Source organism: Bombus huntii, unplaced genomic scaffold (assembly GCF_024542735.1).
Source record: "Bombus huntii isolate Logan2020A unplaced genomic scaffold, iyBomHunt1.1 ctg00000153.1, whole genome shotgun sequence".
NCBI classification, from domain to species: Eukaryota; Metazoa; Arthropoda; class Insecta; order Hymenoptera; family Apidae; genus Bombus; species Bombus huntii.
Genome location: NW_026099395.1, coordinates 63,742 through 90,049, shown reverse-complemented (window position 1 = coordinate 90,049; position 26,308 = coordinate 63,742). Strand labels below are relative to the sequence as shown.

The window sequence follows — 26,308 nt, the reverse complement described above, 5'->3', positions numbered from 1 at the left end:
AATGATGGATACCACGTTAAGAGGTTTGATTAACAATCATTGTTTCGTTTATCTCGATGATATCATTATATTCGGGCAATCGATGGAAGAACATACTAAAAACTTAGTCATTATATTCCAAAGACTCGGGAAAGTAGGTCTAAGAATACAACCAGATAAATGTGAATTCTTAAAGCCCGAATTAGAATATCTAGGACATGTAGTGACAGCAGATGGAGTAAAACCTAACCCTAAAAAGATAGAAGCAGTAAAGAATTTCAAACTACCAAAAAATCCTACAGATGTAAAATCATTCCTTGGGCTAGCTGGATACTATAGAAAATTTATTAGAAACTTCTCTAAAATTGCCAAACCTCAATCTATTTTTAAAGAAGGACATTTAGTATTAATTCATAACGATCATAAAGAACACAAGATAGATACTGAATGGCCAGGGCCATACACCATTGAAAAAGTGAAAAACCCCTTATTATGAAATAATAGTAAATCACTCGATTAGGAAAATACATGGTAACCGTATTAAACCTTACTTTCCAGGACGATCTTCACCTTCTTCATAGTTAGCTAAGCTAAACGTTATACCCCTTAATGGTAGTTCTATATATCAAGAAAAATTAGCTCATGCATACTTATATAGCGAATCCGTAAACGTAATTATAGGTTTAGACATTAAGGATATATATGCAAAACTCAGCGAAATTAAAAGATTTAGACTAATGTTAACAGAACATTTTAAAAGTGAATGCCCGTATTCCAATGAAATGATTACACGCGCTCGCAAAAGAAATTTAGACAATGTAATCATGCATATTAAATTTATGACACACACTTGTTACCGAAGAGGCTCATTGAATTTTGTTGGATCCATTTCTAGAAGTCTATTTGTAACTCTGGATAACGATAATTTAGAATTAATGAATAAAAATATAGATAAATTTTTTGATGAAAACAATAACTTAAAAACCAATATAACTTACAAAACAAATTTCAAAACTATAGCTTTACCCTTAACTGACAGTCTAGAAGAAATCCTAACAAAAATTGAAAACGCTCCAAAAATCATTAATAATGTATAATCGTATAGAATGCACCTCAATCAAATTTCCAACGAAGTAAACTCTCTTAATTATGAACATAGAATTAGAAGTCTTAAGAAATAGGAACTAAGTGTCTTATAAATTATTAGTTATATTGATCTAGCATTACTAGGAACATATGTATATTTAACAAAATAGGATTATTCGATATTATAAGCAAATGCCTACCTTCCAAATTATGTATTCGCGTATTATGTTGTAAAACCAAAGAAAAAAAAAGACACAGGTATAAGCAATATCTCTAGACCAATAGAGCGCACCTTTAAACACATATTCCACACCTGAAATACAACCATTACGAGAATTACCTGAAGACACCAATTCAGTCATCCTCGAAGCAAGGCATGTAAGATTCCAAAAGGGCATACAAAAGGAGGCACTACACCGAAAATAAGAGTCTGGAGGACCAGCCGCACTCTAACACTGGGGGAATGTAACGTCAACAAATATGTCCAACCGACTCAGGAAACCTGAACCGCCTTGCACACGACACCGACTCCCAAAATAAAGGATTATGAATTCGGCACGTAGGCATAAGATAAACGAACATCTAGAAGGGCTGGTTCTTGATCGAGGCTTCAGTCTTTCGGTAACAGTTTAATCGCACACTTGTAATCCTATTATAGAATAGAGGTATCTCGAACTCTGGTTCAAGAACCCAACATTTTTTTATTATTATTTTCCCATTACTTTTACGTGACAAGCAAAGCGTAACGATAAACAAACTCCGGGCAAAACAATGTTGCCGCTACGTGCAATCGTCAACCGAGGTTGAATTTAAAGTTTTCGATACTCCCCCGAGTATAAATAAAAGAACACGATCGTTAAGACAGTTAGTATCGAACATTCTTATAGCGAATTAATATCGAACGAACGTAAGCATTACCTTGTATACACATATCGAGCAACACTAAGCGAACGACGACGAAAAACAACTCGTCTGGTCATTAATCAACAACGCGTTTAATCGTCCTCCACATACATGTTGTATAAGCTACTATGTGTATATTTATTTATGTTTCCCATAGTACAGACGTATTCCTTATTTTATTGTAGCTGTGTAATTTCAGTAGTCTTGCATAAAGGACATCTGTTTTGTTGCAATTGTATCAGCTATTAATTGTAATACTTGAAGCGTTTGTATCTAATCGTCATGCATCTGTGGTGGCACTCGACCATGGAACTTTCCAACGGCTTCGCGACACAAAGCGCTATACCTTCAAAGCGTAAGGCCGACACGCCTAATGTACCATTGATATCCCTACAGTTCTTTCGCCGAATATTCGGAAGAATGCATACGCGGCAACCGTTGCGGACATCTAATAAACGCGTGCGTAGTGGAGATATCGAGGGGCAACAAAGAAAAGAATCCATTTGGTTTCGAATCAAAGATTCATTCTGCCCCGAGCTGCGGAGTGCGAAAGGTTAAGCGTCATAGCGAAGCAAACACAATTAGAGATACGTGATTATTGACTCTTGATAGTTAATCGTTAATCGTTAATCGTTGTTCATCGTTAATCGTTAATTGTTTTTGATCGTTCATCGTTAATCGTTAATTGTTGTTGACAGTTAATCGTTAGTCGTTAATTGTTGATCATAAATTGTTGACTGTTGATTGTTAATAATTTAATTAACTTTTTTGTTGAACATCAAGAGTATTTCTTGTGGGCACCTTCACCCACTATCCACCTCACATCGTTATTCTACATACGGAAGGCAAGATTGATATCAAGTTCGAAGGACAGACCGCAGAAGTCTGGTCTCTGCTATTACCACGAGACCTTTCGAGACCGCGCAAGGAAGTGCCGGGCCCCTTGCAACTGGACCCAGTGAAACGAGACCAGCCGTCCGTAAACGCGGCATGTGGCGATGGCTTTAGTATCCCATCGCATTTTCGTGACGGACAGGGCACCAAGGATCTCTTTTCTTGTGAACACCGGTGTCAATATAAACGTATACTCGTGCAACAAACTACGCGGATCCGCGAACAAAGATACGTACGAGCTGTTCGCGGCGAATCGAGTGGTCGAAGCAAACCGAAAACGCCTTTCGCGAGTCAAAACGCATCGTCTCTGACGCCACAATGTTAGTGTCACGACCGGCATACTTCAAATCCGATGGACTGACGATGGAGATAAAGATGTGGCGGCACTCGGCGACAATCGGCGGCAATATCGCTGAAGTGTCTAATGAACCATCAACATCCCAACGGTCCTTCCGCCGAAGGTTCTAGAAGAAAGAGCACGTGGCAACGGTCGCGGACGCCTAGCAAATGCAAATGCATGGTGGGGATGTTGAGGGATGACAAAAGAAAGTAATCGGATTCGATCGAAAGTCAAATCATAAGAGCTTCAGTCTTGGAAAGTCACGCCTAGAGTTTGGAAGTGGATTGTAAAGTGAATTGTTGTTAGAAAAAAAATAAAGTTTCTTTTTTTTATTTACACCTCAAATTTCTTTTTTTATTTTGTTATTTTACGTGACATTAGCGCATTCGGTATCGGCAACAGCGCGTGAACGACAAATGGCAGCCGCTAGGATTCGTTACAAAATCTTTGTCTCCCGTGCGATTAATTCTGTATTTAGAATAATTTTAAATATATTTGACAATATCAAGTATCAACTCGTCACGTCATTATTTAAATCATCCACCACAAATCCAAAAACAGAATAAGGAAAACAGAGAAACGAACAAATAGAAAATTAAGTTGCTAACATGTTTTTCTATAATAATATTTTAACATCAATATTGTAATACGCAATGTGTTACGCCGCCTAAAACATCTGCACGCCAGCCCGCGCGACCGGACAACAACCGACCTGCGTAACGTCACTTCGACCCTCAATAAACCTAAGGACCCACCATAACTTTCACTTCCCTGTATTGTTTCGCCATGTGTCTTCAATCCGTTTGTCTTGAAGAATTTCTAAAGCTTAAAAATATTCTCGAAACACAGTCGGTTTTTAGAGAGGTCCTTGGGTTTATTAGTCGCACTTAAAACACGGAGAAAGCGGGTATGCACCCATTAGGAAAATCCGAATAGCCCTGTAATAAAACAAGCTAGGTTTTTCTCACGCACACAGTCATCTATCCACCACGATGGTAGGAGACTCGATACTCATCCCTTCGAGCAGTAGTGCAGGTCATGACCAATCGACACCGCGCTTCGTGGCCCTCACTTTTTCTAACGAAAGTGGGAACAACGAATCCGCGTTCTTTAGGCACAGGGGCACACCCACACCGAACTTTTCTTCCGTATTAGAAAAAGAGCGACAGACAGTCTAAAAACTAACGCCTAACGCGGCAGTCTACACATAGCGCGAGAGTCGCATACTTCACGCAAATCTTTTGTCGGTTCTCGGTGTTGTCGAACACACATCTTCTCTCCTAAATATATTATAGTGCTAAGTCCATTAATACATTAATTTCCATTATAAGAGCCCTGCTCTAGCGTACATATCTATCGCATCTTCATGCGACAAGTTGTTAACTATTTATTTCTCTACGTCAGTGTAATCTAAGTGTTGGAAATATATAATTTATAATTCTGTGAATCACAGTGTTATACAAACTCAATCACCCCTATTATCTCAACGGAAATCAGGGGATCGATCAATTCGTGGTGTCGATTGTTATAATCGTAACGGGGATTTACGACCCCCGTTGACGTCTCTCCTCGCGATTACGTCTCCCCGCAATTGGTCGAAATTTACACAATGTGAAAATGAAAAAATTGGAAGCAACCGAACTACGGATGAAACTAAATCACTTCGCTGCTTGTAAAGATAACTTTTAGTGTTATAAACATAAGTCAAGTAGCAAAGAGCATAAATTGAATTTACCCAAACTCTTCTTGAAATCTGACAAAATGATTCTTTATTTTGTCAAAAAAATCTTTACGTATTTTCCATTCCCATTCGTCGCTTTTTTCAGTGGCGTGTTTATCGCTACGTCGAAACTCCGTCGGGTAGCAGTTAATTTCATTTAAAGTAGAAAACTATTCAGAAACGTGTATACGTTACACAGCAACAAACCAGTCGCCCTGTTATTACCTCGTTCTCAACAGTTCAAATTTCAGGGACAACCGACTACTTAGTATCGACCCAGTACGTCATATTTACTCGCCAAAAGAATTGTAAACGAAAATTGTAACCAGACGTGCCGTTAGTAACTACCATTTTTCGCGAAACTTCTTTTTCATTTGGCGGAAATTTAAACAAACCCCGAAACACCGTGGCGTTTTGCAACTGTCTTTAATCCTTTAAGATAAAAAAGATTGACGCAAAATTTTGACGGGATGAAATTTCACGATATATTCAGGTGAAACGATGCGAAATTAGAGCGAAGCTTATAATGGGAATATAGTTTGCTTGTCTGTTGTCATAAAATGAGATATGCAGAATATATTAAAAAATAGAGTATATGTAATACGAAACTTTATATTATTCATGTTATTATGGACAAAATATCACAATATGTTCATATATTTAAATCTCCTCCGAAAAAGATTATTGTATGTAGAACACAGTTTAACTGTATTTTGAATTCTTGTTTATCAGATCACAATTGATAAGTTGATATTAGGATGATTATCCTCATTTGAAACAATTTTGTGACTGTTACTTGTCAATATACTTTATATCTTATGTACATTTTAAATATAGTACGCAAACTCGAAGTTGCAAGGAACATTAATAAAAACTCAATATTTCAATAACGCCTTTCATGATTATAATTAAATATTTTTTCAAAATGTCGTATCAGTGTTACATCTAGCACCCCCTCCCCCACACACAAAAGTTTACCAATTTATAATATATGTACTAGTAGATTGACAAGTTACGATTTACAGGTTATATAGAATTCTATTTTATGATTTTATAATTTTTCGTTAAATACAATAATCAAATAACTTGCAAATAGTAAAATTTCATTTGTTTTATCGTCAAACTTGTGCAAGGGAACATATTAATGCTGGTAACTTTAGTGACTTGCAAAATTTCAATAGTGCAAGACAGGCCAGATATTCAATTGCAATTGGTTGCTATCCATATTTTCATCGGTCTTACAATAACCTTATGTTATCAATTATGAATTAAAAAGTTAATGAAATCACAACTCACCCAAGGCCAATGGGTATGACTTCTTTTCGAAGATCGATTGAAATCTCGAGTTTGTTGTTTGAGACATTCAGTTACCACAAGACAAAAACACCACTCCATTACAGCCGACGTAAACAAAACATGACAGATTCTTCCAATTCTCGGACAACAAACATAGGCATACATACTGTTTTAAAGTCACAGTCTGTCGTTGAACTTTCGCCAAGTAACTTGATACGCACATATACACGTCCCTCGAAATCAGTTTTCGACGAAAATACATACGTGACATGTTATGTTGCAACCGAACGTGAATTTCTCGCGGGAAATAGCCTGATATCGTTTATTTATGCGTCTCTCAAATACGAATTTTACTATACACTTCGTTTAAGACACGCCATTTTGCAAAACGATTATCGAAAGATTACTGCTTACATCGAGATCGAGAATAGATTCGCAGGAAGCTGGATGCCGCGATTTCTTCCCGCGCTTTACTTTCTTCCGAAGTTGTGATTGGTTGATTTCCTGCTGCCATATTCGGTTTCGCCGAGAATCGTGAACACGTACGCTGGAAGCAATGCGGGGTAATTATTTAATTTATTTCATAATATTATTTAACATATATCGTGAAAAGTTCTGAATATTCGGATTCTTCTGTTATCGTTTCATCGTATGTTAGCATTATCAGCTCTCGATATCGAATTGGCAAACAGAATTTTTCTCATACAAAGTAAGTCACATTAAGTATATGTATATGTATAGTCGAAGCAATGCAATTAAAAATTTTTCCATTTTAATTGCTATTATTTATCACAGACATTTTACCGAGCATTCATTTTATAAATCTTATACATACATATATATATATATATATATATATATATATATATATATATATATCGGGTTTACATTAGAATTAGGGTTAGGGGCGTGAAACGAATCTTCGTTTGGGTTACACGTTGTCGTTATGCAATGGAGAAGACATTGACTAGTGCAAATACGATTATTATAGAACCGGACAAGTAACCGCGGTAGTTAGGTGCTCGAGATACTAATGACAATGATCCTAGGTTCAATAACGAATCCGCGGTCAACGGGATGACAACAGAACGTACTCACAAAGTCTAAGTCTGAGAATAATCACTGATCGCGAAGGCGTTACTCTTGGATCGATGAGATCGCGAGCGAGAAAGCCTTTCCCGTCCCGATGATGCCACACAGGAAAACTATAACGGGGTGTGTCTAAGGATACGAGATCATCGGATTCGTCGAGAAAAGCCTTCGTTCAGAAAGTGTTGCTGCTAATTGGTTAATCTCCATATCGGTGGTTAGAAAAGGATGCTAGCCGCCCTCGAGGGAAAGTTGCTAGTGGGAGACGCCGCTCGTTGAAAAATATGTCTTCCCTATCTTCCCGTAGTTGGGACAAAGACTGTTTGTCTGTTTGAAGGACTTTAGTTAACTAAACCTTAAGATTTATAACGGGCCCTCGGGCTAGCCGAACATGTACTGCGGAGACGCATCGACATCTGGCAATCATCTTACTCGAAGAATAGGGTCTGCACGTGGCGAGCCACGGGACAGAAACCGTTGGAATGTTTACTGTCGCGTGTCGCCACAAATATTTCTTTTAAGGAGAGCTATAGAATTACTTCATACCTTTGTTAGGCAAAGCGTTCATCCCGTGACCGCGGCTACGTTCGGCGACTGACTGTCGCCTCGAACCCAAGCTCATTATCACAATTCTCGAATAATTACAATCGGGTTGAATAACTACAATTGTTCAATTACAGCTATAGTAGACTCTAGGTTACAATGTTGCGGGATTATCCAAAATTCCAAAGGCTCCGGTGTTCTTTCATCTCCGACACGGCCATCCTGACTATCACACGTCCTCGTGTGTAACTAAAATATCGTATTTCTTACATTAGATTCGATACAACTGACATTATTTGCGATTTAACTAAATGTCCAAGTAAGTCAAGGGTCCAGTGCAATAACAAAGTTTCGTTCGGAGGTTTGACAACAGAAAAATAAAAGAGAATAGGAATTTGTAATGTTATAATTTGTATTCAAAGTGTTAGGTGCGTTCTGTGAGTCGCCAGCCAGACCGTAATGACACAACAGATCATTTTCGATTTCGTACACCGGTGAACCTCAGTTTGTTGGATCATATTGCCACGTTGGGTGCATTACACCCAGAAAGCACGTAAGCCCACTCAACGGGTTACAACAAAAACACATCAACCCTCTCAACGGGTTACAACAAAAACACATCAACCCACTCAACGGGTTACAACAAAAACACATCAACCCACTCAACGGGTTACAACAAAAACACATCAACCCACTCAACGGGTTACAACAAAAACACATCAACCCACTCAACGGGTTACAACAAAAACACATCAACCCACTCAACGGGTTACAACAAAAACACATCAACCCACTCAACGGGTTACAACAAAAGCACATAAAACCACTCGGTGTATTACTATGACCACAACGCAGTGTTAATGATCCTCTGAGGTCAGTGTACTTGCATCGTTATTATCACCGCCGTTGTCATCACCGCAGACGTCTAACTCAGCAGGGACGCAACCTTCTGGCATTTTTCTCAGTCTGTCGTGTCTGTCCTTATATGATCGTTTGCCGTCTAAGGTTTTTAGGGTATATCTATCTCCTTCCAAAATCTCGGCTATTACGAATGGACCCCTGAATTTCGGATCTAACTTCGTCTGGTTTCTTTCCTCGTTTTTACGTAACACGAAATCGCCAAGGTTGAACCTAACTATTTTAGCTTTGTTTTTGTCGAACCTATCCTTATCGTATTTGGCGCAGTGATACATCGAGCATTTTCGACGATCGCATTTGCGTCTAAGTTAGTTTCGCTTAGTAAGGAGTTATCCCGGTGATCGTGGATTCGTTTGAACTCAAACATTGCTAATAGTATTATTTAATTTAATTATTCGTAGATCGTATTATTCATTAGGCTTAGTGTTTGTTAGACTTATTATTAGTTGTACTTATTATTTGTTAAGCTTAGTGATAGACCTGTATATATGTCTAAATAAAATCTCGGCTTTGTGAAACGATGGCTAGTCCACACGAAGAGTCGTCGCGCGCCCAAAATTCGAATCGTGACCCGACATATATATATATATATATATATATATATATATATATATATATATATATATATATATATATATATACAAGATATATATACAAGAAAGAAGATACAAGAAAGAAGATACAAGAAAGAAGGAATATTATATTAGCGGCATTTTTGTAGCCATTATATAGGGTTTCGATCGCATAATTAATCAGTATCAACTTACCAGTCTTTAACGGAAGGACAAAAAGAAGAGCAGACGACACACAGACCGCAATCATGATCATTTTCAAGTAGAATCTCAAACTGCCGTACATCTTAGAAAACTTCGTTAGTCGTAAGGGATCAAAGGATGATGTCCGCGCTAGGGAAAATAGATGAGAAGCGGCTATTTCAACAACCACCGTGTAGGTACTGCACTAGCCAGAAGTATCTGCGACAGAAATCAGAATACACTCGTTTTCGCATGGTTGGATCAATTTCGCGTGGGACTAACCTGATTGAACCTAACGCGGGATAATTGCTCAACTCACGACTTTAACCAGCCCGCTTGATTCTCTGTAAATGCTTGAAATTGACGCTTGGATTCTTTCCAGATTAACTAGCTTTGCCCCTCCCTCCCTTTATCTATTTTCTTAGATCGACTTAGACTGCCACAATATATTATCTTTCTTCTTTTCTTTCCTTTTCTTTCCTTTTGATCTTTTAAAGCCCTAAATCGCTGGCTATTTTGTATACTATATATTTTGTACACTCAATTACTCTGTAAGTCATAAGTACATATGTTTTACAACGTTATTTGTCATATTTCAGTTAAACCCCAGAAAAGCCAGAAATATATTTTCAGCATGTTTTAACGCGCCCCTGGCAAAGATCTCAAAAACGAGTTGCGGCACAATTTAAAGCGACAAATAGCATCGCGTGTCTCGTTGTGGTAACACACGGTTCGCCAGTTTTTTTTTTTTTTTTTTTTTTTTTTTTTTTTTTTTTTTTTTTTTTTTTTTTTTTTGATATCGGTGACTGCCATATTCTCTTGAGTTTCCAAATCGTAAAGAATCTTTCCCCAGGGATTGGTCAACTGTGTATGTCCCCATGCGACGTAACTTGCTTAAGGAACACGAGCCGGTGATATGCAGGCAACGTATAATTGATTATCATTCGCTCTGAAACGCTGAAGTAATGACCAGTGCAGTGGTCCAGTGGTCATATTGAATGCCGCTGGATATATCAGCATTTGGCAACCTAACCCAGAGAAGCAGGAAATATGAAGCTACCGAATACCAATTAACTTCGTAGTTGCACGGTTCACATTCCATCATTTCTGAATATGCGAGGACAGTCCTCTTATTGTGCTTTTAATTCTTTTATTTGTTTCATTTTCAGCAAATATACTGGTTTTTTTAAATTAAGCTTCTGTTTATACAGAGTTACAGATTATATTAATTTTATATAGAATATATTTAAGAAAGATATTTAATTTTTTGCTAGTTAAGTATTGATCGATTAAGTTACTGTACCTTTGTTCCGATAAATGCGTGCCATTTCCTCGAATCTAATATCATAGCAAATGCCAATACCTATTTTGCAGCCCTTCACATCGAACGTCGTTAGGGAGTTACCAGGACTGAGTGAATCACTCTCTCGAAAAGTAATCTTATTAGGAATGTCGATGTCGAATAGATGTACCTAATAACATAAAAATGTAGTCGCTAATTCTATTGCTGCAACTTTTGTAATTTAATATCAAAGTTACCAACTCCTAAACTTTAATTATTTTTTATTTAATAACTGACAGCGTTTTTATCACTTTCTTTTATTAAAAAATCTTATCATTTAATAATGTTTAAAAAGGAGAAAAAATAAGTATAATAATATTTTAAGTATTTGAAAAATTTATACAACACAAACACATTACAACAAAAATGGGCGTTTCCCGTATCATAACGTATTTTATAAACCGTAAATTATAGAATTGGTTATAGTATACGTATGTACATATGTATATTCCTAAATTATTCCTAGATAGAGTCACTTTCTTCGCCCCAATATTTTCAAATTCAAAGCCATAAAGGAATATATTACTTACCTTTCGGTGTTTTGCTATCAAAGTTCCATCGGGACCCCAAATAGTACAGGTATTGTACAATTTATCGCCCTCTATTTCAGGCATCGTACCACCAACTACATAGATGTTGTTTTCTTTAGCTGCGTTCGATGAAGCAACGCTCGTTTCACCATCAGGAATACTCTCGGCGTATTTTGGAAAGTACTCTGCGTTACAATATTTCAATTAATGAAATGTCTTTTGTTCCAACCATAAATTAAATTGAAATGTTTGTCAGTTTTTTATTTTTTAAATTATTAAAATAACTAAGTTTTATATTTCGACTTAATTAAATATGCAATTACTTAGCTAATAGTATATATAATAAATTGTTTCTACAGGTTCAAAATGAAAAATGAATATTTAGAAATATTTAATTACGACAATGCTATTTGTGTTAGCATCAGTGGCTTGTTACTCAACGACTTTGCTAGTACTTTTTGAAACATAAAGTTAGTTTTCAATTAACACTTATACTAGAGGCGGAATTATAAATGCAAAATAATTGATAATACTAATTTATAAGTACCTAATTATTAGTATCTTCAAAAATATATTTATACAAAAATCACGATAATCATGAAAATGGGGAAATCCTATATTCTCGAATCAATTCACAATTTATTTTGTATATTAATTAGATTCCGCGCTCATCAGTACGTACTCACTGGCGAGATCGAGAAAATGTATCGGCAATTCCTCGTACGACCAGAGGATCGGAAATATCAAAGGATATTATGGCGCAGCGCGAGTGGAGAAACAGAAACATATGAGCTTAACACCGTAATACTCTTATCATAGAAATAGAAGCAGTCCTCAATTCCCGCCCGCTAACTCCTATCTCCACCGATCCAAATGATCTCCTAGCCCTCACTCCCGGACATTTCCTCATTAGCGATTCATTAATGTGCTTACGTGATCGAGATTTCAGAGACATTCCATCGAACCGACTCTCCAAATGGCAGCATATCCAACAGCTTAAACAACATTTTTGGAACCGCTGGCATAAGGAGTATTTGAACGAGCTAACCAACCGCAATAAATGGAGCAAGGGTGGACACAGCATCCAAAAGGGCACAATCGTCATCCTCAGAGAGGACAACGTTCCCTCCATGCATTGGCCTCTGGGCCGAGTTCATCCAGGCGCCGATGGTGTTGTCACGTAAAATAACAAAATAAAAAAGGAATTTGAGGTAAAAAATAAAAAAAAGAAAACTTTATTTTTTTTCTAACATCAATACACTTTACAATCTACTTCCGAACTCTGGGCGTGACTTTTTAAGACTGACTCTTATGATTTTACTTTCGATCGGATCCGATTACTTTCTTTTGTCATCCCTCAACATCCCCACCGTCCATGCATTTGCTAGGCGTCCGCGACCGTTGCCACGTGCTCTTTCTTCTAGAACCTTCGGTGGAAGGACCGTTGGGATGTTGATGGTTCATTAGGCACTTCAGCGATATACATTGTCGCCGAGTGCTTTATCTCTATCGTCAGTCCGTCGGATTTGAAGTATGCCGGTCGTGACAGTGTCATCCGGACAGCTACAGTTCAGACGGCAAAAAGCATTTTGGATCGGGGCGTCAAAAGGCTTGTCCCACTGCCAATTCAACCCGATCTCGAGAAACCCGAACAACTAGCCACCGAGACGAAATAAGATGGGAACTTCAACCACACCTCGCTAGTTTGATCGGTACCCTCTCAACGGGGGGAGAATGTTACGCCATGCGGCTTACCATAGGTCATATTCTTAACTATCGATCGCGGCACTATAATGTCGCAGACGGACCGTCGCGTCTGCCCGGCAAACAAACATTGTAGTGGCAAGCGCATGATTCATTAAGCAGGGCGACTTCCAGAAACGTCGACTCGTGGTCGTTATTTTACCTCGCGTAAAAGAATGTGGCGTGATCCGAACGTAGTGGGGGTCGCCTTCCAGAAAAAACGAAAAAAATCGAAAGGCGTTCAGAACTTTTCGAGAAGTCGAACCGTCAACACAGGTGGTATGTCGCGCATTACTTATCAACCAAAACGCAGTTACATTTTTTTTGTTCCATTTATATCTTTCTAGTTAATAAGTTGTTGAAATAAACATTAATTTATTTGTGTTAATTCTGTGGAATTTCATTGAACTACTGAACTGATCAGTTCGTGGCGTCGATTATTTAATCGTAACGGGAAATTACAACTCTCGTTGACGTGCTATCTCGCGATCGCGTCTCTCCGCGAACGGTCGAAACAAAATGATTCACTAAAAACTGTCCTGAATTCCTAAGAACTTATTTACCGCAAAACTGACAAAGTGTTTATTTAAAAAATGAGGTTGAAGGTAGTCCTTTTCTTTCATTTCATTCATTTTCATTTTCTTTCTTAAGTATGGCTAACACAATATCTAATCAATTAAAATTTTATATTTTCACGTGAAAAGTTTCTTTAGATAATTATTATCAACATGATGACTAACTCTTACGGATTAATACGTGTCTGTAGGGCAATCCGGTGGACTCGATCGGCTTTTTACTTCGAAAGTTGAGTAATCGGTGTCGCTTTCTTACGCATCTTTGAACTGTATAAATGTTTTAAAATTGTTTGATCCAGAATGTACCACACCGGACAATCAAGAAGGCAGGTGCCTTGACTACAGAAAATGTAAACCTCTGCAAGAAATATGGCAGATACAGTACCGTACAGCCACCGATTTTTATAGACGATCAGTGTGCAGATACCAGGGCAATGTTACGATCGTTTGCTGTCCGAACGATCCAAACAAAGAGAAGAGAGAAATTTTAATAAAAACTGTGTATAAGTATAAGGCTTTGCGACCACCATACTGAGGTTTTAGCAACGTCTCTCATACCAGGGTGGTCGATGGTAAACCAGCTGAACTTGGTACGTTTTATGTCTTTCTTTCCGATTAATAATAAGCCATTTACTGCAAAGAATGAACTTTAAAGGCATTAAACAGCACATCAATGTACATTTCAATTAGACTAAATAATAATGCTATGATTTTATCGGTAGTAACTTTACTTATTAACTTGAATTATTTCTTTCTTTTACTTCATGTTAGGAAGAGTATCTTTTTGCTTGAAATAAAAAATTGATATAGGAGTAATAATATGGATAGAGATCAAAAACTGTTAGGGCAGAAATTACACGTTTGAACTTTATAGTTCAGTATAGTTCAAATAGAAATTATATAGAATTATTTAATAATTTGTATTCCACTGGAATAAAAATTTAATTTCTGTCTTTATCAAATCTCTGTTTCAGAGTATTTGTACGTATGTACTTATCGTCTGCTGTATGATCGAATTTCGAATAGGTAATAATCGTTGTTACTCGTTATGTGAGAAAAAATTATGTATATTCACAACTATGACTATTGCATTTTAGGCGCTTGGCCATGAATCGCTGCATTAGGTTTTCGTAATCCCCGAAACCCAGACAAACCACTATGGAAGTGCGGAGGTTCCCTGATATCGGCTAGGCATGTTTTGACCGCAGCACATTGTGCACATATGGATGGAATAGAAAACATACACAATCATAATATTGCCATTCTTAGATTGGTGGAGGAGGTGCCATTTTCGAGTAAGTCCTCAAATATATATATATATATATATATATGCTATTGAGTATTACTGAAGTATCATATCCTGAAATTTCTTACTGTACACATATATTGTGTCATAAAGCGTGTATAATTCTTTCTCATACTTTTGGTCATTAGTTTCCTGCATTTTCATTTATTTTTTTATTTTTCAGGGTACGTATATCCCATTTGTACGAAAGAGCCCCTACGAAAGAGCAACTTCGTCGGCTATAACCCCCTTGTTGCTGGATCGGGAGCATTAAGATATAGTAAGTGATATCAATTTTATAATAAAATTAAATAGTTCCAGTCTTAAATATCTTTCTTATTTTCTTCGTAGGACGACCACGACGTAATGCATTAATGGAAGTACAAATGCCAGTGATTAAGAACGCCGAATGCAAAATAGCTTATTCCAAATTTCCTAATGCACCTGATATCACTGATGGTATAATATGCGCCGAACATGCTCAGGGTGGAGAGGATTCTTGTACGGTAATTAAGTTACAGAGTTACTACAAACTATACGGTATCTGAAGACACGTCGATTCGAATTAACATCAAATCGACGTCTTAAACATTAAAAATAATAGATAAACACAATTTAATAGTTTTGCCCACTTCTCACACCTCGTTATGGTATTTAATCTAATTTCCTCTAATCTTAGTTTTGCTCAAAATACATATAACATGTACGTTATAAATTGGAGTATTTCAATACACAAATCAATAGAAGATTATTACTGTATATAAGTATAATTTCAATACAATTCGATCGATATATTTCAGTATCTTTGATTAAAAATTTAACGATCCTTTCAGGCTGACCGCGGCGGATCACTGCTGATACAACATGAATTAACCTCGTATTTAATAGGTATTGTGTCTTATGCTTATAAGTGCGGCACAGCTGGGTATCCCAGCGTTTACACTAGGGTCACATCGTACCTTGACTTCATTCTCCAAGCGATGCAATAATATGATATTACTGTTCCATAAATATCATTGTGTAAAAAACGTAAAGTTGGATTTTCTTATTGTGGAGATAAGAAACAGCTCAAATTTACATTGTTTTGTACGTTACAAATTATAGGCTTAAAATGTACGAAATGTAACTTTGAAACGACACTAATTTTTTACGCACGATAAACCTCCACAACTTAGGTATGTAAAGATGATAAACGTATATTAATTCTATTAATTTGGTAATAATAAACCAACTTTCTGAGAAGTTCTGTAAATTTCGTTTCTTTTGTATCAAGAGAATAATGGAATATTCCACTTAGATCGTATACTTCTTGTATGTACGTACAAAATTTTCCGGCTAATCTAAAACACTTCATAAGATAGAGAGCTTCTGGAAATTCGGACACAGAGAGTGCATAAAATACAAGATAAGTCTCGTGTCTTTCAAAATTATTTTTTATTCGCTAAAAACGTCCTGTGTACTCATGCAATCACATGCAACCTCGAAACTTCACTTATTTTTTATCACTTTCCAATTCAATACACAGTTTCTGCATTTTTGACTATATGTAAGAGAAATTTCCATTCAGCCAAAGGTGTACTTACAGATTATAGATTCCTATACGACTCTCAGTAAAAATTTATCCGCACTCCAGATAGTTAAAACTTCTGTCGACCGTATTGATCCATCTGCACTCTTCGTATGACGTCAATATCTGTTCAGTGCTGCTGCGCAGGTTTCTTTGTGTTACGTCAATTCGTTTGTGACCGTTGCGCGAGTAATGGCGCTTTGCAATGGTGATTTGCAGGAAAACAGTGCAGGATGCTGTGATTCGTTTCTTGTGGTCGGAGGTTATGTTTGATGCCTATATTTATCAAAGATTTAATGCACATTATGGAGAAAGTGTTTTGTCACGAAGTGTGTTTGAATGGGCACAAAAGTTCAAAGAAGATCGCACAAGTGTTATGAAAAAACAGCTGGACGCCCGTCCACATCCACGATGACAACATTGAACGTGCTCATGAACTTATGCTCTATGGAATAGACGAGTGACAGTGGATAATGTGGCAAATCATTTGCAAATCAGCCACGGCTCTGCTTATGCAATAGTACACGACAGATTTGGATTTTAAAAAGTTTGTGCGAGATGGATGCCGAAAAAGCTGATGAAAAGGTGAAGACGACGATGCATTCGTGGTTCGCAGCTCAGCCCAAAACATTTTTTAATGAGAAAATATAAAGGTCCTTCGGCAAATGGACAAAGTGTATACAGAAATCGAGTGATTATGTCAAAAAATGATGTATGTCTTTTTTGACAATTGCTTAAAATAAATTCTACACCGACAGAGCGGGTAACTTTTTACTCACCCTCGTAAGACACTTAAATTTCCAATCTATTATGATGAATAAAAGAGCTTATACTATTAAATCTAATTGTATTTTGTTGCATGAGAGTACACGTGTATGTGATGTACATTACCTTTATATCCCCTTGAACGCTTCAATATTGCGCATATATACTATATTTTGTACAGCTTCTATAAAATTTCGTATGTTTGTTTAGGCTGTTAATCTAGAGGCTGGAGTACAAAGAAGTGGCACAATGATGTGGGCTGATGACATTTATAATTATCAAGGAATCACCCCTACATTCGCTCAGGTATATATCGTTGACTATAATGTATTTAACATATATGATTGTTAGAATATTAATAATTAATTTTTAATTCTATCAGAATTTTAATGAAACTGTCCCTTGGGAAGGAAGAACTGATACCTTGATATCACGGTTTGTACATCCTATATATACGACAAATTTTAGAACATTATATAACGAAGAACCAGATCGTCGTGGCCATGTGATGTGAATAAAAGGACTTGAATTTGATGATATTTTTATAATGTTAGATAACATAACTAAGTATCTTCACAGTAAGATAGGATGACATGGTTTACATGATCTTAATGTTGTTCACTCGAGTGATGATATTATAAGGAAAAGTGTAATATCACAGGTAGGATGATTCATAATTTAGAACTACTAACTCATGTATGTATTAAAAATTAAAGAAATATATTAAATTTTATAGGATATTTATGTTTAGTAACCAGTAATTCAGAGATTGGTATTCATGGTTACTATAACGAGGCTGTAGAAACGCACCCTTTCTTCTTTGCAAATGGTCCTGTATTTATGTCTAAGCCGAAACTGGAACCTCTGAATAATTTAGATTTATTCTTGTTATTTTCTAAAATACTTATCTACAGTATACCATAAGGAATGATACCGTATCGCACCTAATCAAGTGCCTTAAGAAACATCAACAGGATATCACAGTAATCCCTTATCGACTGATATGTAAGTAAAAGTTATCTGTCATTGTTATACACAATTATGTGTTAGTGTTATACACAGTTATTTATCATTTTCTATTAATTCAGTTGTAGCCACTACAATATCTATGACACTGGTAGTAATTATAAGAACAATAATGATGTTCTATAAGAGGAAATGATGATTAGGAACAAAAACTTACAGGTAAGTCAAAGTATATGTTATTTGCCATTTGAAAAGAAAGTTACTAACTTGGAATTTTTTGATAAATAATAATTGTGCAAAATATATTGGATTTCAAATTTGTCAAAAATTGAAATTTAAGAAGCATTGTAATAATATAACATTAATATTTTGATTTTTCAGGAGATATCATGCGGTGGATGGATAATATGTAAAAAATATTAAGCAGTATATGAATTTTCATATTGCGTAGAGATAACAAAATGAATTTTAAAAAATGTCGACATGGTAATAAGAAATAGCATCATGACAAAGAATATATAAACACAGTTTCATTTTTTATAAATAAAAATTTGTTGTTCCAGATTTTGAAATATAGTGAAACGTTTAATTAGTATCTTAATATCTTTAAATAATTATTATTTTAGAATCAATTGTAATTGTATCATACGTACTTTTGAATTCGTGCAAGAACATATGTTATTTTGAAGTAGTTATTATTAGGAAATTGTTAGACGCGAACAGTATGCGAAAAGTTAGTATGTAGTGTAATAATTATCAATCAAAGCACAAGAATTAAATTCTTTAGGAAAAAATTTCCGGAATTTCTTATTTACATGATTATAAAGAAATCCATAACAAAAAGGAGCTGCTTTCTAATACTTCTCTTCCTTGTAATGCCTACGTTAACAATAACGAGGTTCGACTTTTTGTTTTTAGAGGGATACTGGAAAATTTGAAAGTACAGTACCATTGGGAAGAAAATCACGATATTGAAAACGATATTTGCAAGTAAATTTCCAAAAAATCTGTTTTCAAATTTTCGCTTTCTATTTCACATTAAAAGAAAGGGAGGGCTGCCTTCTTTTTCTGCAAGACAAAACAAACATTCTGAATCTCGTATCAATGAATGATGTCAATAAGTTATTTTTCTTTTCAGATTGAACAATATTCCAGATTTATTCATAATTTCATACTACGCGAAGAATAGACTTTCATAGGTATATAAAGGAAATATTAAGTATAGGAAAACTCTTTTTCGTTGTAGGTGACATATGCTTCACGGTTGAACACATGTATTTTTGAACACATATAAATGAAAAAGTACTCTTATGGAGAAAAAGAATTGATACCTTCGATTGACATTAGATAATGTATATAAACTTATGAACAATCACTATCACTATCAGTTTGTATTTTAGGTGCACACGCAGATTTGTTGGAGTTCTTATAAAATGTACTTCCTGTACGAACGTTTTATTCTTCCAAATTTTACGATACTATGTCTCATATGATAACTATATGGATTAAACGTAATATAAATGATCCGAAAATAGACTCGAACGACATTAATTGTCTTTCTATTTATACCAATATCGAAAATACAAGTAAAGCTGGAGCAATAGTATGCAAGAATGGACTATTTATTATTTTAAACCAAATCATAGCATATTCAGAATGCACAGTATTATCATGAAACGACGAGTTTTATGTTAATTCCGACCGATTACAATACCTTTCTTTCGTTTACAAGGAACGACGAGACTGGCAGTTGCGTGATTTCCAATGCAAAAGCCGCGATATCTGCACGATAACCTAACCTCAACCGATTTTGTTGTACTATTCTTACGTGGACTTCGTTTGTACCACTTTCGTAACAAAAATAGAATACGTAGAACACAGCATTCCGTTATGCGATATTGTCGATTCCTAACATCCGAAAAATCAGAGATAATTTTTTCCCTACAGTTGTACATTTGTGTGAAAAATTACGAACGTAAAGTTGTTTGGTGCATGCACAGTCCTCCCCTCCGCTGCATTTGCGTGGACATGCTAGAAAGATTCACTTTTCCACGGTGAAACTGTATGTATTATAATTTCATTTTTACAAAGGTCGAACATCCTACTATGCATAAATTTAATATTAATATAAGCAGGTTTCGTGTTAAGTATTACATCTGACGTATAAGCACACGTGTGTACGAGCCTTGGTTTTAAATGTCTTATAGTAGACACCGAAAAGATTATTCAGTTGGATATCTGACTCAACATCAATATTTTACTAGGAGATAACATGTTAAGAACACGTTGGTGGATGGCATGGGAGATGATGAATGAAGACATACTTCTGTGAGATACATAAAATAGTAGTCAGAACGTATTTTGGCGCTTGGGGACAGCAACAGCTTTTTTTTTGTTTTTATTTATTTGTTGAAATTACAATCAATTCTCGCGTTGAGAATTTTCAGTAATTTTTCCGGCGTGGCGCAGTGACATGGCTGTTTATTTACAATAAGTTAATACTTATTATAGATAGGTATAATTTATAAGTATTATAAGTAAGTGCATATGCTTAATTTGGATAATTAAATGAATCTAACGTTTAGGTCTAGCGAGTAGTGCCTCTTCAGCCTGCGAATCTGGTCCGTCGTATCGAGTAGTCCAGTGATTAGGGGGTTTCGGTGTTTCTTGACTCTTTTGCTATATCTGTCGCTATATTTTGCTATTTCCTCTTTGACTGTAGGTATCTTGAGGTCGCGATGGATGGTTTCGTTGGTAACATACCAAGGTGCGTCTATTAAGGCTCTTAGCGCTTTCGATTGGAATCGTTGTAGTATTTCGATGTTGGAGTTACTTGGACAGCAACAGCTGGTGATACTGTCATACACCTCCATTTATAAACTTTCGAAAATCGATGTGACCTTCAAACTTTAGTGTATTCTGTTTCACAGCACAAAATGTTTCCGAAACGTAAGTTTATTGTTACAATAAACTTGACTAGTGGCTCTGAAATACTATCCTTGAAAAAACAATGGGGAAATTGGAGCAAAAAAAAAGAAGGAAATAAACAAAGACCTTGTTGGTTCGTAAAAATAAAATATGCTACAGGAAAAATTTTTTCCAACGGATTGAGATGCGACAAGCTTTAAAAGCTATGACGCGAATCGAGCGTTTGTCTACAAGAGCGCATTTTCGGTGGATATATATGTCGGAATGACATTGGGGATAGGGTTGTCGGTGTTTGAGGAGTCTTCATTGAAGGTAGCCATCGTTGCGGTGTAACGAAGATACGATTTATTGACACAGGTATGAATAACACAGGTTTTGACAATCTACCACGGCGGTGAGACGTCCGCGACACTAGTGACAGTGGTCTCCGGTTCAATAACGAATCCGCGGCCAACGGGATGACAGATGGGCGTTCTCGCTGAATCTAAGTCTGACTCGTAAAAATAATTGCTGAGCGTAAAGACGTTACTCTTTGGTCGACGGGAGCGCGTAAAAGAATGCCCGTCCCGTCCCGACGATGTCACAGAGGAAAACTATAATGGGGTGTGTCTAAGGACACGAGATCATCGGATTCGTCGAGGAAAGCCTTCGTTTAGGAAGTAAGGGAAATTGACGTTGCTGCTAATTGGTCAATCTCCATATCGGTGGTTAGAAAAAGATGTTAGCCGCCCTCGAGGGAAAGTTGCTAGTGGGAGACGCCGCTCGTTGAAAAATATGTCTCCCCTATCTTCCCGTAGTTGGGACAAAGACTGTTTGTCTGTTTGAAGGACTTTAGTTAACTAAACCTTAAGATTTATAACGGGCCCTCCAGCTAGCCGAACATGTACTGCGGAGACGCATCGACATCTGGCAATCATCTTACTCGAAGAATAGGGTCTGCGTGTGGCGAGCCACGGGACAGAAACCGTTGGAATGTTTACTGTCGCGTGTCGCCACGAATATTTCTTTTAAGGAGAGCTATAGAATTACTCCATACCTTTGTTAGGCAAAGCGTTTATCCCTTGACCGCGGCTACGTTGGGCGACAGACTGTCACCTCGAGCCAAAGCTCACCGTCACTAATCTAGAACAATTACAATCGGATTGAATAACTACAATTGTTCAATTACAGCTATAGTAGACTCTAGGTTAGAATGTTGCGGGATTATCTAAAATTCCAAAGGCTCCGGTGTTCTTTCATCTCCGACATATAATTATATAATGACTCATTGAAAACCAGCTTTCATTTTTTGTTGATAGTATGGTAAGAAAATGTGAAGTTCGAACGCTTGTAACGATTGCCTGAGTTGCGTCATCCTTGGTTTTAGGAAAAGATAGGGAAGTCACTGAAGGGTGTCGCGGCTTCGATGTCTTTCGTAGCTGCGACGCGGAGGCCTCTCGGTTGTTCTTTGAACAATCGTCAACGTGGACGAACGTCAAAGCGAAACCACGCGAATTCGGCATTTCCGATAATACGGAACTCTGTAAACGCGACTGCGTTGAATTCGTTCGATTAATTCCTAGCAGTATCTATAAACAGTGAACTTAAGGCCCCATACACAACTGCATACGCTAGGTTGTAAGAAATAATAGCTATATAAGTATGTAGCGGCGCATGAGTTAGAGAACGATGCAAATCGAGAGCGACTCATATTATTGTTTTGCCTCGTGACACTTACACAGTCTTGACGTACATGTAACGTCAACAAATATCTCCAACAGACTCAGGAAACCTGAACAGCCTTGCACACGACACCGACTCCCAAAACAAAGGAATATGAATTCGGCACATAGGCATAAGATAAACGAACATCTAGAAGGGCTGTGTCTTGATCGAGTCTTTCAGTCTTTCGGTAACGGTCAAATCGCACACTTGTAATCCTATTATAAAATAAAGGTACCTCGAACTCTGGTTCAAGAACCCAACATTTTTTTATTATTATTTTCCCATTATTTTTACGTGACATTTTGGCGATCCTGCCAGGATCCATTCGCTTCAGTGTAAACGAAGTTACGATTTCGGTCTACGGACATTATTGAAGATCGAAGGATTCGAACTACTTGTGTTATGAACTTTGCTGTCAATAATTTACCACGGTGGACCAAATTAACGGGGCCACTGTCAGCATAGAACAAATCAACAGAACGAGTTTGACACTCAAACGCATTTGAACGCGCCACAGAGGAAAACACCGCAAGGGAACCTCATTCTACGAACTTACGTATCAAGGTGAGAAAAGTCGGAATTCTTTTAAACAATATAGAACGCGAAAAGTTAGTTTCTCTAGTAACTCTAGCGAAGAGACAATATGAACAAGAAAGACACAAAAGCCGAGACAAGTTTACCCTCTACAAGTGGAGTTCAAAATAAAACGGGAACACTCGATTCCTCTACCAGAGCAATTTTAGACTTAATACAGAGACAGAACGAAGAATTTCGACAACAATTTAACGAAATAAAGAATGCTTTAAAATTAGCGAACGAAGAAAATAGAAAACGCGCTAACGAAATGGAAATATTAAGTAGAAACCTCTCTCGTGTTAAACTACCACAAATAAACGTAAAATCAACTGAATTCGGTTCTATGATGACTGACGATGACGATAATATATCAGTATTAAAACACGATACTAATCCACCTCCACCTATGCCACAAAAGCCACCAACATATGTCCAACCATCCAATTCAACAGCTGGAAACTCTGGAAATCTAAAAGCTGTTTAGTATCTCCGATACTAAACGGAGAAAACGATATAAGTGTAGAAGATTTTATTCGTGAAATAAAAGAAATGAGAATGATGTGTAGCGAACAAACGTTATTATTAAAAATGATCAAAATAGAGAAAATTGTAGGAAAAGCCGCAATGACAATCCGCAATATCCATATTAACGAATTCGAAACTCTGTACGAAGGATTAAGACGTAACGTAGCTACTCAAGCATCAGTAAGAGAACACCAAGATCAGTTAAGAGTGATAAAGCAAGGAATAACCGAAAGCGTGCAAAATTATAACATTAGATTTCGACGTGTTTTCAACAAACTTCAATACAGCATTACCAATGAATATAAAGACGAACTAACTCGATGAGCGATGAACGATCGACTATACATGGTTTCTGTGATTGACTATGTAAGAGGCCTTCGTTCAGAAATAGGACACGTGCTATTGGCTAATCCCCCCCCCCCAAACATCATCGATGCAGAAAAAAAGGCAATGGACGTGGAAAAATACTTTCGCGAAGACAACGCTCGCAGACGGATGACACGACAAACAACCACTCCACCATCTTATCGTAACCAGACGTCTCGTCCAGTAGGTAACCGCTTCACGATTACAAGTAACATGAATAACAAAACTCCACCCACACAAAACATTCTACCAAGAATGAATAATTTTACAAAGCTTGAAAATCGACCATTAAACGAAAGGCCACAAACGAAATGTTTCAAATGCGATCGATTGGGACACCTTGCCAATCAATGCCAAAATTTTCGAATACCGCCTCAAACAAAAGCCCCTCCAGGAATAAACCACATTCAAGAACAATCAGAATTAACAATGCTACCTCAGGAAGATTATCCACAATACGACTACAATTACCAGGACGACGAGGATTGCGATTTTTCGTTGACTCGGGAGCAGGAATCAACTTGCTTAAACGAGGATGCTACCCAGGAAGGACAATAATACCAGACACATAGAAATTCTCCATGGAACATTCCAAATACGAATCCAATTCCAAAATTAAACTAAATTTATTCAACAAAGAGATAGAATTTTCCTTAGTAGATGATAATTTCCCTATCATAGAAGACGGCATATTAGGCTTACCCGGTTTAAATCAATATCGATTCGAACTCTCCAATAAAACATTAAAATTAGATAATAATACTCTTCTGCTGCAGCAAGAACCACCCCTCGCATCGGGAGAAATCGTTCAAAAAATTGTATACTTCGACGGAAAGCCAACGCCAGTATGCTTTATCAATGGTGGTAAGTTTTCAGTCCAAATTTCTAACATTATTGAAAATATAAACACTGTAGATCAAATCTAAAAATTCAAATCTTTGATTCGACTATCGCACATAGAAAAACCTCTTAGAGAACCTATGTAGTATTTTCGTCTGTACCTACTTAAATTATATTTATCTTATTTTCCTTTAAGCATTCGTGAACGTAGTGGTAATGAACTTCAATGTGTTTAGAATTTTTTGTGAAATTTCCGTACTTTGCTATACTTATCACTCCAGAGTTATCGTCATAAATTTTTACAGGGTTATTGTCTAGATTTACATTGAAGACCTTCATAATTTCTCTAATAGACATTAATTCACTCACCGCTTCCGATAGAGCTACATACTCTGCATACGTCCAGGCTTTTGTCACACACCTTTGTTTTTTAGATTTCCAACCGATTACATTTCCATACAATTTAATTACATATCCAGAAGTAGATTTTCTATCTAAATGATCTCCTGCCCAATCAGCGTCCACATAACAATCTATCGTTTCACACTTTTCATTCCTTTTCTAATGTAACCTTAAATCTTTAATATTAAATATTTCAATATTTCGGTACAAATATTTCAATATTCGCAAAGCATATTTAAAATGTGTCTCGCTACAACAATCTTGAAATCTACTTAAGATAATTCACACTATAACTTATATTGGGTCTGGTATTTGTACTAATATACAGCAATGCGCCAATTAAATTCTTGTATCCAATGTCATTTCTATTTATCTCAGCGTTTTCAATTTTTAAATTTGTTTCCGTTGGTGTACAGTACAATTTGCTGTTTTGTAATTTATATTTGTTCGCTAATGATTCAATGTATTTCGTTTGGCTTAGTTTCATTTCATTTTTTATATAATCATACTCTATATTTATTCCAAAATATTCTTTTACTTCACTTAAATCTTTCATTTTAAATTTATCAGGTAATAGCTTCTTTACATTTTGTATCCTTTTTTTGTTTTTACTACAGATTAACAAATCGTCTACATATATTAGCAAATAAACAACATTTTCCCCCTCTCCA

The 26,308-nt window shown here is 36.5% G+C and overlaps 1 long non-coding RNA gene across 4 annotated transcripts in view; it reads left to right on the top strand.

Annotated features, from left to right (window-relative positions):
• LOC126877364 (uncharacterized) overlaps positions 1–26,308 on the top strand; it is a 97,288-nt gene that overhangs the window by 14,967 nt on the left and 56,013 nt on the right. For 2 of the 4 annotated variants that reach the window (XR_007694960.1, XR_007694958.1), the window contains exon 1: positions 17,197–17,328. The exons of the other annotated variants lie outside the window; for them this stretch is intronic. This is a non-coding gene — a long non-coding RNA (uncharacterized LOC126877364). Of the gene's footprint in view, positions 1–17,196; positions 17,329–26,308 lie in introns of those variants that run through there. 4 annotated transcript variants of the gene reach the window in all.